Genomic DNA, 13,379 nt, shown 5'->3' on the forward strand with positions numbered 1-13,379 from the left:
GCCAAGAACTGTTTGGTTAAAAGCATTCTTCCAAATATCTTTCTCTGTTCATCAGAATAAAGACATTTATACAGATTTGGAACAACTTGAGGGCGATAACATCGTTTTTTCATTTCAGGGTGAACTGACCCTTAAAGTTACAGTCAAAAAGCGGTGGTGGTATTGTGTGTCTGCCATTGTTTTGCTTACCGAATCCCTCTCTACTCGAGTTTAAAGGAGAGAGTTCAACAGGGCAAATGAATTGTTTTTCTGCCTGTGTTTTAAGGTCACTTCACATCTAAACGTGCCCCGGGGAAAGGTGAAGAGAAACACAGGAACACAGCTCATTTTTCACTAAACTCAACCGTACGTCTGAGTTTTAATTTCAGGTCGGTGCACAATGAATGGGGCATTTATGATCCGTTCAAAAATAAAAATGTAACATTTGATTATTTTGATAAATTATATTTCATTTAGATATGCTAAAATGAAATTTTGAATAATTAATATGCTGACCTATTTTACCTGAGGACGGTTTTCCTGTATTGTAGTTCGGAGACCTAATATAGTTAGTTTACATTTTGGCATCAATTCTTTCTTCAAAAACAGTATAATATTTGTATATAGGTTGTTAGGTGTAGTCCTGTCTCATAAGCAGATTTCTGAAAGAGTATGAAATCTGGGTCGCATGTTTGTAGGAATTCACAGGAATTGTGTATCTGTATTCCTCGCTGGTATTCCCAGCCTTTAGTGTGTGTGACACCGACCGCTGCATTTCTTCAGAGAACGGCTCTCCTGTCAGAAACAATACATCACGTATATACCTGCGTACACACATGTAGAGTCTCTGGGGAGATGTGTGACGGCCGGCGTCTGTGTAAATTAAATGTCAGGGGTGCGTAAACTGCACGTGTAAAGCCATCTCGTGTTTTGTGATGCGTTTGGGGCCCATGCTGCACGTAATGACATCGTAATACGAGGACTTATGAGGGCAGTGCAGATGTGAAGGAAAGTGTTACTGCTTTTCCAAAGGACAAGAAATGGATCCATAAAAATGATGAGTTTGATTTGGCTTTTGGGATCAATGGAAGGGTTGAGGGAGGATGTCCAGACACATCTTATATAGCAGGGAAGCTGAACCTGAAGTTTTACATTTACGATATAGTATTATTTCTTTAATTGAAGTTTTCTTTTTTTATTTGATTATTTCCACATTCAGTACTAGGGTTGGGTGAAATGAGCACGAATCTGTTTGGGTAACAATATACGGCACAATATAGTTTCAAATATATAGAAAATCAAAACATAGATGAACACTGTTCACTTTTTATTGCTATTGCATCTGTTAAAATATATTTTTTTATACAAGCAGGCAAAGTCTGTAAATAATACAATTAATTATACCATTCTCTATACGCGATGAGAAAAACTTGCATAACCTTGTAGACTTCCCTCGTAAATGTGAGTTATGATACAGAGGATTTAAATTTTTTTACAAACAAAGCTGCATGTAATAAAAAGCATATGGTGTTGATAAAACCTTTTTACTGGTTTGGAATTAATTCGATAACTTATAAAAGATCACCAGGGATAAAAGTAGTCCGTTAAAAGTGAATATTTTATTAATTCTTCAGTCTTAAGCTCTTAAATTTATTGCAGTACTTATTCGGTGGGGATAAACGTAATCTAGGGAAGAATTTATGTTTATTAGAATCCTTTGGTACACAGGGAGAGGATAAGACACAAGACCCATGTGAAGCTCTGTCTTATCATCAATGCAAAGACTGATGTTTTCATAGAGTTTCTGCATTGTTTACCTTCTGAATCACATAAGGAATCATGTACATTTCAGTGCTATTCTTTGTCCGCGTAAAGCTTGGCTAAACTTTATTCGGAATTAGTTAGTGAGTGGTATGAGATGCAGGGTTTTGCGCTGAAATGACGCACACAGCTATATAGTGATAACACCCTTTCTTTTTTACGTTTTTCAGGGGATTTACTTTTCACACTGCTCAAGAAAAATGACTGAATGTGATGACGTCGTTAATGTGGTGATGTTAACCCTGGGTGCAATGGAGACAGATGCAGAAAAATAATGAATGGACGTCATAGCGTGCAGACAGTTGCTGGCTGTCCTTCCTTTGTTTGCAGGACTATCTGTGTGTGTGTGTGTGAGCTTGCCCTGGCACTGGAGGCGGGAGTGAGACAGAAATCAGAGATGATGGAAGCAGTTAGCTGTCTCACTTCCCGCTTGTTTCCAGTCTTCCACCCCCACGAAAAAAAACAAGGGAGATTCGAAGAAGCAGCACAGATGCGGCCATCGCCGCTTGCCGTCTGGAAAGCCAGGCAGGGGTTGCCCCTGACGACAGTTGCTAGGAGACTGTGGAGCGAGTGACTTCATACGCCAGTGTTTGCTGGGCCTCCACACAGTTCAATTCAATTCAATTTTATTTATATAGCGCTTTTCACAATGTGCATTGTTCCAAAGCAGCTTTACAGGAGAAAATAGAAACCTTAAATCACAAAAAAGGTCAAACACACTACATGGTGTTAGATATAATAAATTCAATTATTCTAGTAAATAATATCTAATAAACGCATTCTCCCGGTCATTTATTTATCATATTTTGCATTAAGTGAATGCTTGGCTAAAAAGATGCGTCTTTAATCTAGATTTAAATCGGGCGAGTGTGTCTGATCCTCGAATAGTGTTGGAAAGGTTATTCCAGATTTTAGATGGTACGTGAGAGAAAGCTCGACCTCCTTTGGTGGATTTAGTTATTCTAGGTATGATCAAAAGTCTTGAGTTTTGAGATCTTATAGAGCGTGATGGCTTTTAGTGTGATAGAAGCTCTGTTAGGTAGGTGGGGCTAAAGCGTTTAAGGCTTTATAAGTGATTAAAAGAACTTTAAAGTCAATACGATACTTAACGGGTAGCAGGTGAAGGGTTGATAACATTGGAGTTATGTGATCGTAAGAATGAGATAGCATAGCATGCAGGAACTGCTTTGCCGTTATATTGAAATAATATGAAGAAATGTGTCCTATAGTACTACTGTGATATTGCTTGTGAGTGAATATAAAAGTGACACATTTCTATACAAATATACATCTTATTGCCATAGCATTTAAACACCACTGTTATAAACTCACTACATTAGTTGCTCACAAGCCTGCTATTGCTTTCTATTCTCATGCTTATTATTGTGGTTCAGTGTTGTTTTCTCAGTAATAATATCGGAATGTATAAATGTGTGAATTATGTTGTGTTTTTTTAAACTTAGAAACAGTAAAAATGTGAGCAAAACACAACTTTAAATTAATTTTGTTGTATCGTGTACAAATATATGAAGACTTGAAAGCATAAAACAAACAGTTGTTGCTTCATCTTCACAAGAAATATCTATATAAATAACCTCACTGAAGTTTACGAAATATATTTAACTATATCTTATTTATTTGATCTCAGTGTGTACCGTCACTGTGTCTGTGTGTGTGAGGAGAGAGAGAGAGAGAGAGAGAGAGAGAGCAATATGTCTCTTTACCCACGTGCAGCAGGGATACGAGTGAATGACACAAGTTCTTCTGGGATTTTGTCATTAACTTCTGATCGATTTGTTAGTTCATGTGTGTTGCCACATTGCACATGTGTGAACCCGCAGCTTGAACATGTTTGCGTGTCCAAACAATCCTCTCTCATCTCTAAGGCCTTTATACCAGTATTACCATGCGATCAATCCAGCTGGGTGGTTGGCCTGAGGGTGGGTAACTGGTGTGAGATAGTATGACAGGTCTGTGTTTGGGTGCGCAGCAATGTGTTCCCTTTCATTGATCTTCATTTTAATGCATCGAGTCTGCCACTGCCTATTGCTTTCTCTGGTTGTCATGGTGGCGGGCATGTGTGTTTGTGTGGTTCTGTAAATAATTTGTATGAATTTGTATGATTATTTAAAAAAGTAATAATAAAGAGTCACTGGCATGAACGCAGATCATAAAAAAATATACAAATGTGATCCTAAAAATTCATACCAATTAGCCAAATGCCATGGGTTGTTTTGGTGGTACTGTGACAGATGAAATAAAGTGAGAAAGTGTTGAAATAATAGTGTATATGATCCTCCGAGGTAGGGACTTATGATGCATGTACTGTGTGTGACGTCATGAATTTCTCTACATTCAAAATAAACATGTTTTGCCAAATGCACACCATTGGCAAATAACTCTGGAGAAACATCAATAAGAAGTGAATGAAATGTCATCTTTATTTAGAGTTAACAAAGAAGTCTAGTTTCTGGCGAGACCTTAAAAACCCTTTAAAGCGATCGGCCGCCTGATGCATTCTTAATTGGTTCATTTTAGCTTGTTATGTTAATGGCGGTTAATTGATGATTACAGCTATTAGTCCAGAGCTTTCCCACTGTGAAACCCGTTTCTGTGTTGGTTCCAGACGCTCGGAGCCATTAGCAAGATCCCAACGCTCTATAGATCCTAATGAAAGCTTTCAGCAGACATAGCAAGAGAAAATTACACTTCTCTGTATTCTACATGCTGGAACTATCTGGCTATCAGAGTCAATATTTACTAGACACAGCGTTCAAGTCTTTATCGCCATGTCAACTGAACAATGATGTAATGGGTCGTCTCTTTTTTGGTGGGATTGTTGGTTGGCATGGATCCCAGTGGGTGTGTTTGTAGTAGAGTATTGAGCCAATTTGTGTCATTATAGATTCATGTTTTTGAGCAATTTTGTTATGTGCTTTTGTATTTGCTTATTAAATTTTTTATGTTGCTGTATTTGATCAATACATTTTTATTTCAATTAGAGTTTTAATTTAGTTTTTATTTACTGTCAATATTTGAATTGCCTTGATTTAAACTAATGTAATCCCCGTAGTTCAAATACCATTCAAAGTGAGATCTTGGGAATAGAGATGCACCGATATGATCGGACGGTCGATAAAAACGATTTTTATTACGCGATATCTGCTATCGCCTGATAGTTGTATAACAACCGATGATCAGGGATTCCAGATTTCATCCATTGTTGTTATTCCTGTGTGTGCACATGTTTGCTCAAATCAATTATGTGCTCTCATCACACTGAATTCTACAAATGGGATGCACATAGTGGAATTAAAGAGAGTGGATTCACTGCAATTTTGTTAATCCGCCTGGTTATAAACTCAAATAACATGGGCTATAGGAAGAATACACACAATGAAATGTTGCAGTTGTGTTGTCATGTCACGGGTATGATTGTGTATTCTTTTAGCTAAATTGGTATTGCATTGTGTTTGTAGTGCAAAGATTGTGGGTTCAATATCCACAGAAGACACACACTGGTAAAATGTATACCTTGACTGCACTTTAAGTCACTTTGCATAAGTGTCAGCCAAATGCATAAATGAAATGTGTGCACGCACACACACCCATCCAATAGCTGCAATTGTAATGGCCGGCCCTGAGGTCATATGTCATGTAAACAGCACCATGAGTGTTTGGTGATAGCAGGGGTTTGACTAGTGAAGAACAGAGATTACTGTGATCTCTTGGGATCTCATTGATTTCTGGATGGGGGTTTTAAAGGTCATTTTGGAGTAAAGTGTTGAACTGCCAGTCAATTGATAGAACCCAGCACAGACCCCATTTTCTCATTGTCATATCACAGAGTCACCAGTTGGAAAACTAAACAATTCAAAGTGTTTGCCGGTTTAGGCCTTCTAGAGAGCAAGTTGAGAAGAGTAAATGTAAGGTGGAGACGGTTGCCATGGTGATTGTGGTGCTTGAAGATGTGCGTGTGTGTGCATCGACGTGTGAGAAAGATAAACATACATTTCAGTCTGCGAGATGCAACTTCAGTTAAAGGTTTATACTTTATCCGTATTTTTTTATTTTCACTGGGAATCTATCAAGTTCGGTCAAGTTCTGATATAGAATTGATTCATTGAGCCTGTAGAATAAACTACAAAGCATTAAACAAAAGCTCTCATATAAGTGATACAGGAAAGCTACAGACATCTTTATCCATCCTGAGGCATAATATTTTAATTTAGAGTCTGAGAGATCAGACTCGTGAGAGTGAGGAAACCTCTCAGATATCTGAGAATTTGGGCTGAGGCTCTAGGGACAAGAGGATGGGAAGAATACAGACCGTTTGTTGGATGTGAAAATGAGTTCATTAGAAGCAGAAGTTGTCCCAAAACTAGTGATGTAACAAATCCTATGATGCCTACATAGGCAACGGCCTTATCTCTATAGTGACAAATCTAGAACCTTCATGTGCTGTAAAAATATCACTTACAACTCAATGTTGGCCAAGAACTGTCTTCCAAATATCGTTATATGTGTCTTTATTATCTAATAAATGTACTGTATACAGATTTGTACTCGGGGGTGAGAAAATGATTACAGAATCTTTATTTTTGGGTGAACTGTCCCTTTAAATTGTGTGTCATGTGCAAGGTCAATAGTTCATATCAAACAGAATTGAGCAGATCGTGTTGCTAGGATGTAGTGACACCTCTTGTCTTTTGTCTAACAACCGAAAACAAAGTCCCAACTTCAGAATTGTTCTTTGTAGCATGAACCAATAATATATTGTAGATAATTATATATTATTTCCCCTACGTTTAAACTTTACTCTCACACACCTTCTTGCGTGTCTGTTTCCCAAAGTATAGAAATGTCGAGGACGTTTTTCTATAACCTTCTCTCCCCTACAAACTCCCACGGTCATATGAGCATCTAACTCTCACATACTAACTAGCACGGTAACACTGAAGCACCGAGGCTTCCTGCAGGGGTGGGGGGGGTGGGAGGTGCTGTGATGTCACCGAGCGAGTGTGTGAGAGAGCACACTTGCGCGTGTAAGCGTGTGTTCAGGGCTCATTTCTCTGCGAGTGCAGACCGGTTTGGATACGTTACCGAGCGATGATGGCAGAGTGAAAGGATTGTGGGTATTCTGAGGAATGAACAGTAGACATGGAGGGGCTTCTTTCTCCCATGCGCACACGGGTAAGTGCACTAGTTGCCGGGGGATACGGGAGAAATGCTATAGAATGAGATGGACAGAGAGAGAGTGTGCGTTCTGGTAAACGCGGGTCGTGAATGTCCCGTTCTGCCTGGAGACAGCACTGTACTTAGTGAGATGCACACTTTAAAAGGTTGTGTTGGGTTTAGTTTAAGATTATGGACTTGTTCAAGGGACAGTTCATCCAAAAAATTTTCATCTTTTACTCACCATCAGGTTGTTTCAAACCTGTATAGCATTTCTTCGTTCCAATAAACACAGAGAAAGATATTTGGAAGAATTTTAGCAACTTTCAGTTGAAGAATCGGGCATTTAATTGGTCCTACTAGGGTAGTCAATGATGTCCCGGAACTGAACTAACATTCTTCCAAATATCTTTCCTCGTGTTCATCAGAATAAAATCATTTATACAGGTATGAAATGACATGACCGTGAGTAAATGATGATAGAATTTTCATTTTTGGATGAACTATCCCTTTAGTTGTTGAAAGCTGATGGTTGTCCTTTCCTGCAGGGCGCTGATGTGTTTGACTCGCAGCTGCATGCATGTGGATTTTTGTGTCCAAGACATAAAAGCAGGTACAATTCTGAATTAAAATGTACAAACAGTAAGTTGAGGTAGAACAGCACTTGTGTGTGAATTTGGATGCCTGACACAAATGCAAATGCAAGCTTGAAACCCTGAGGATGAGGAGAGTGAAAAATGAGTAGAAAGTAGTCATTCGATCATCGTCCACACAAGCATGAGGATCAAATCGGAGTGCAAACACTCATATTGGATTGATACAAAATTTCATTTGAGCTGTTGATTCATGTCGTTTATATAAAAAATCAACCTGTGACATTTCATCTCTCTCTCTCTCTCTCTCTCTCTCTCTCAGGTACTATATCTAGCTCCCTCGGTTTGTGTGTTGCGGAGGTGCACAGATTGTTGTGTGTGTGTAGTTGTGAGAATATCGAAATTATAATCATACAGGTGATGCAACCCTGAGCTCTCCAGATAACAGGCTGACACTTCAAAATTTAATGTCCCAATAAATATGTATATATACAGTATAGGTGTGTGTGTGCGGCTGTGAGATTATTTTGAATGACAGTTTCTCTTGCTTAAAGTAAAACACACACACTCATAGTTCACTCCAAAATGAAAATGTTAGTCATTATTGTTTACCCTCAGTCCAGCATCCAAAGCCTGTATATGGCTTGTTGCTTGTTCTATGGAGCACAAAACGATATTTTGAGTAATGTCTCTGTGGTTTTATAGTGTATAGTGACAGTGTGCACTTGAACTGGCATAAACTCCACAATAACAGCTCTGTGATAGACCTGATGGTTGATGTTATGATGTGTTCCCAGCGTGATTTGAGAACGTTCCAGAGCAAGAAAATCAAATGAAAGCATGGAAAACTGACATTTTGTTGAGTTAACAAGGACCATGTTACAAATTCATTTACATTTGACTAGTGACCTACAAATAGTATAACGAATGTGACACATTGCTTTTCATGGATATAAACTAGGGCTGTCAAACGATTAATCGCATCAAGAATAATAGTTTGGGTTAAAATGATATACAGTATGTCTGTGTACTTTGCATATTAATTTTGTATTTCTAAAAACGTACACAGAGTACTTACAGAATAGTATCGCACCCTTCAAATATCCTTTAGTTGGATCACATTTATAAAAGACAGATACATCTGTACAATTATTTCCGAAAACATGCCACACACGTGAGCACGCATTGGCAAGAAAACACAGACATCAGTTTCACTTACCGCGTCCAATATCTTTAAGCGCTGGGACCTTCGCTCCATCTATCAGTTTCAAACGATCTCCAAATCCAATAAGAGACCAAGAAAAGTTGTTACGTAACAATTTGGGAGGTGGGGGAGTGTATCGAGCACTTACTACATAATACGTCTCGTTTTTTGACAAGTTAAGCACGAGAAGACAGCACGTTCAACACTGTGAAGAAGTCAGAATGCATGACACACCGTTGCACCTCCCCTTTAAATTATAATTATATGTAAATATAGCTCCTAAATATGTTTACGTGTACGTGTGTATGAATTCAAAATGAATATGCACAGTAAACAGACATATATTATTTAAACACAAACTTTTAATCGTTTGACAGCCCTAATTAAAATATGTTTTACTCATCACTAACATAAACATAACATAAACACCTACCATACTGTAGATAGGACTATTGAACTGTTTTACCTGACATTGTCTGCAAAATATACAGCTTATATGCTCATGTTGTGTCCGTGTGTTGATCTTGAAACCATCCTAACAGATTGCCAGCACAGCGGGATGTTTGATCTACTTTCTAATATAAACCACTCCAACTGTGTGGCTTTAGGGAAATTCTATTTTTCATTTTACACACATACATTCACACATTCATTTACAGAGTGCTACTGATGCTACTGTTGACTGGCCGTCACAAAGCGTGTGTGTGTGTGTGTGTGTGAGGCAGATCCGCCGCTGCATGATGGTGCTGAGACAGCAATTGTCACCCTGAACTCAGCCATGCATGGAAAACAGTGATGAAGAGATGTCAGCACATTTGTCTGATATGAGCAGACACCAAAATGTACTACATTATTTCTCGAACTTCCTCTGAGTCCGCAGTGGGTTTGAATAGACTGTTTTGAGGCATAACGTAGTACTGTGTTTGTTACTATACATCATGCCAGACATGACCGTGTAATAGCATTCTCTTGAGATATAAACCATTTCTGATCTAAATAATGTGTAACTTTTGTGCGTGCGTTTCATCAGCTCCTTAATGTATGTATGTAGGCCAGTGGATCAAAAGCGACAAAACAGTTCCCTCATAAGGAACTCGGTGTGTTACCCTACAAAGACATGATGTGTGTGAGCTCTAACAGTCGAGCAGGTGTATAGATGAGGTGATTTCAATCAGTTCCATTAGACTCGGAGTAGATCAATGAGCAGATGTTATCTTGGATTACGTGTCTGAAGGAAGCCGGGGGAGTTTGTGTGAGATTGTGTGTAATAAGACTTGAGGGATGCGAGAGGAGCTTCAGGCCACATCTTTAACTTTCATTTGTTGAAGTCAGGATTTAAAGGGATAGTACGGCCAATTTATGCATGGGATGTTTTTTAAGAAGTAAATTTTAACCTGTTCCTTTTATTTTATTAGTTTGGAGACTTGGAATATAATAGTCAATTATTTAGACTACAATTTAGGGGGCGGTAATACAACCATTCCACATTTCATTTAATCAACATTACTAGATGTACTTTGGCCATTCCAGTCCAGTGTCTGTTGAATTTCAACAAAATCAAACCTCAGGAGTGCCATGAAGTCATCCAAAAGCAATGTGAAAGAGACATGAAATCTGATAAAAATAGAGGTTATCACATTTTTCTAAATACATGTACACATATTACTGTTGAATCGGTTAAAAGAAAATGTAAACGTATTTGAGATCTGACAAAAACAGAGCATCTCTTTTTTTACCTGTTTCTCCAGTTTTCATTTTCTGCAAATAAATGCAAATCGAAACGAACTTTTCATTTAATATTTGAGGGAAATATTGAACAAATGAAACAAAAATGATAATTTTACCTTTCTTTAAAAAAAGAAAATCATTTTAAAATGTAACGGTTAATGGTCTGAAATGGTTATTTTTTCCTGTGGCCGTAATGTGAAGTAAAATTGTAAAATTCGATGGATTGAAGAATTACCGTGTGGATTTAATATTTTCGCGATGTGACCTGTCAACATACAGTATACATTTTAATGTGTATTGAATCACATCTCAATACGATTGTTTTTTTGTATTTTTGTCTTAATAACGTCTCCTTTTGTGTTTCATGGAAGAAAAATAAATTAACAGTCAAATTGATCACATGTTGTTTTGACAAACAAAACGCACTGAGAATAAATGCCACGGTGTCCAGATGATCAAACCAGAAATCATATGCTTTATGGAGAGTATTTATCAGTTTGTGTGTTTTGCGAGTCTGGCACCCACCTTGTGTGTGTGTTTATGGCACGATTAGTGTGTGTGTGTGTCTCTAGTAAGCAGTGTTACAGCTGACCATGTTAATTCTAACAGATGGACCCATTAAGACAGACCCCCAAAGCGAAGCCCAGAGAGAGAGAGGGGTTTGGGCCAAAGAGACGCCAGTCTCTCTATCCGCGTCTGTCTCTCTCTCTCTCTCTCTCTGTATCCTCCCATCTCTGTTCATCGACAGAGAAACAGCTGGCATGATATTCCAGGTCATGGGCAAAACCTCAACATGAGTCGGGAAACAGCTGATTCAATTACTCAAGCAAATATTGAAACCACCTCCATCTCTCTCTCGGTTCTCTCGGAGAAAAGTAAACTATTGGAGCGTGACGGGCAGGTGCAATCCATGTTGGAAGCAGGGCTGTAGACTCCATCTCCCAGCTGTCCTTTCTCCCGTGATGAATGTGTGATATGACCGGTCATAGTGATCAGGGTGAAAGAGCAGCTTGCTTACAGACAGTTCATGAGGAAATGATTATGTGGGTGAAGTGCTGCGGTCTGATGCCGGTTATGAATTTGAGCGGATGCACGATTGTTTGATTTATGAGAATTTATTTGTTATAAAGTCTGTCTTGATATAACAAAACTTTTTATGAAAGGACATGTTTGTGTTTAAGAGAGAGAGAGACTGTTAAGGGGAAGTGTTGATGATTTCAGAGGACAGAGAGAGAGGAGAGAGGTTATGACCTTTCTGCCAGTCCCTCATAGGAGCGATGCCTTTGTGCTCATTTGAAGTCTCACGGACATTCATAAATCATGAATCTTTTCTGCTCTCTTATCCCCTCTCCTCTTCTGTGTTCTTCCCTTTGCTTCGCTCTCCTCTTCTCTGCTAATCTGGTTATCATGTTAAGGTAAAGTCAATGCTGTGGTGTCAAAACGATGCATTGTTAATTTGAAAGGGTCTGAAAAAGTCAAGGTGAAATATTTTTTATAGAAATGTCTTTAAAGATCAAAGTCTCCCCTTCTGTTCTCCTCTCTCTCATTCTTGTGCTTTGCTCTCCTCTCTCTTTTCCTTCCTCTTCTCCGCCATTCTCTCCTTCCTGTTCTCCTTTTCTGCTGTCCAGTCCGTCCTGATTGATGCACAGAATCAGAGTTATTTACCCCATTCCCAATTTTCTTTCGAGTCACCTAAGATCGCTCCCTGTGTGCGTGTGTGCAGTAATAGGCCAGTGGTTCCTTCCTCTGTTCCATTAGGACTCTTGTGATCTTCTTCATAAAGCATTAGACCTGCAGCACTTCACCAACATTTCCAGCCTTAGCCCTGCGACTCCAGCAGTTGTCATAGAAACAGCAGGCAGGCTGATGGGTTGCCATCATCATCATCATCTGATCTACAATTTTGCACAGCGGGTTGATGACTTGAGGGTCGTGGTGCGACGGATGCCACTCATTTAATCATACGTTCAACACGGTGCATGTTTATGTGTGTGTGCGTCTCAGTGACATCATCATCTTCTCTCAACGCCGTCTGCATCTGATGTTTTCATCCATTGTGATTCTCTTAAACAGCAGAGGCATGTCAGTGCTGATGGTTTGTCCTATCAACCAAACCAAAAGCGTTTCATCATTCAAAATGCTTATCAGAACGCACACCCCTCATCTCAATAGTTTTCCCTGTTCCTTGATGGTCAAGGATTCAGGTGGTGTCAGGACCTACAAAATGCTGCTCATTTATCATCAGACAACCTCTCACCATGTCTTCTCTCACCCACCTTCTGCTGTACTCTGGTGAATCTTCATTTTGCTGATTCGTGTGACGTGTTTTGGTTAAGCTGATCGGTCATATGTGAGTTAACATTGGCAGCTGATGGTATGATACACACAATTCCTCTGGCGTTAAATGGCACTGATATTATTGCTGTCCTTCCGAAATCTTGGATGTCCCAAAAACACTGTGTTAAATAGTTTTTAGTTGACAAGCACTTTAAATACTTTTTATTGGTTTGATATTTGAAAAGTGACAAAAATAAAGGGTGACCAAAAATAATGATTTATGGCAAAATATAATATAGAGACATACAAGTTTTCAGAAGGACAGCAGCGGATATGCAGATCCCTTTCTTTGCTTTTGCTGAATTTATATCACATCTGTCTTAAGATGTTGTAACACAAGTACAACCATCACAAAGTTTGATCAATAGTAAAAGCGATGCTTTTACTTTTACTAGCAAACACCAAGAAAAGTGTTTATTTCTTAATGTATGCTGAGCTCTGTCGCCGGCTTGCAAACATTTCATCTCGTCTGCTTTAGCAAAACATATTTTCCAAAACATTAGTGTGACTTTAATGTGCTGTGAAATGTCTCCTACACAACT

Source organism: Barbatula barbatula (assembly GCF_947034865.1).
Source record: "Barbatula barbatula genome assembly, chromosome: 10".
In the NCBI taxonomy this organism is placed as follows: domain Eukaryota; kingdom Metazoa; phylum Chordata; class Actinopteri; order Cypriniformes; family Nemacheilidae; genus Barbatula; species Barbatula barbatula.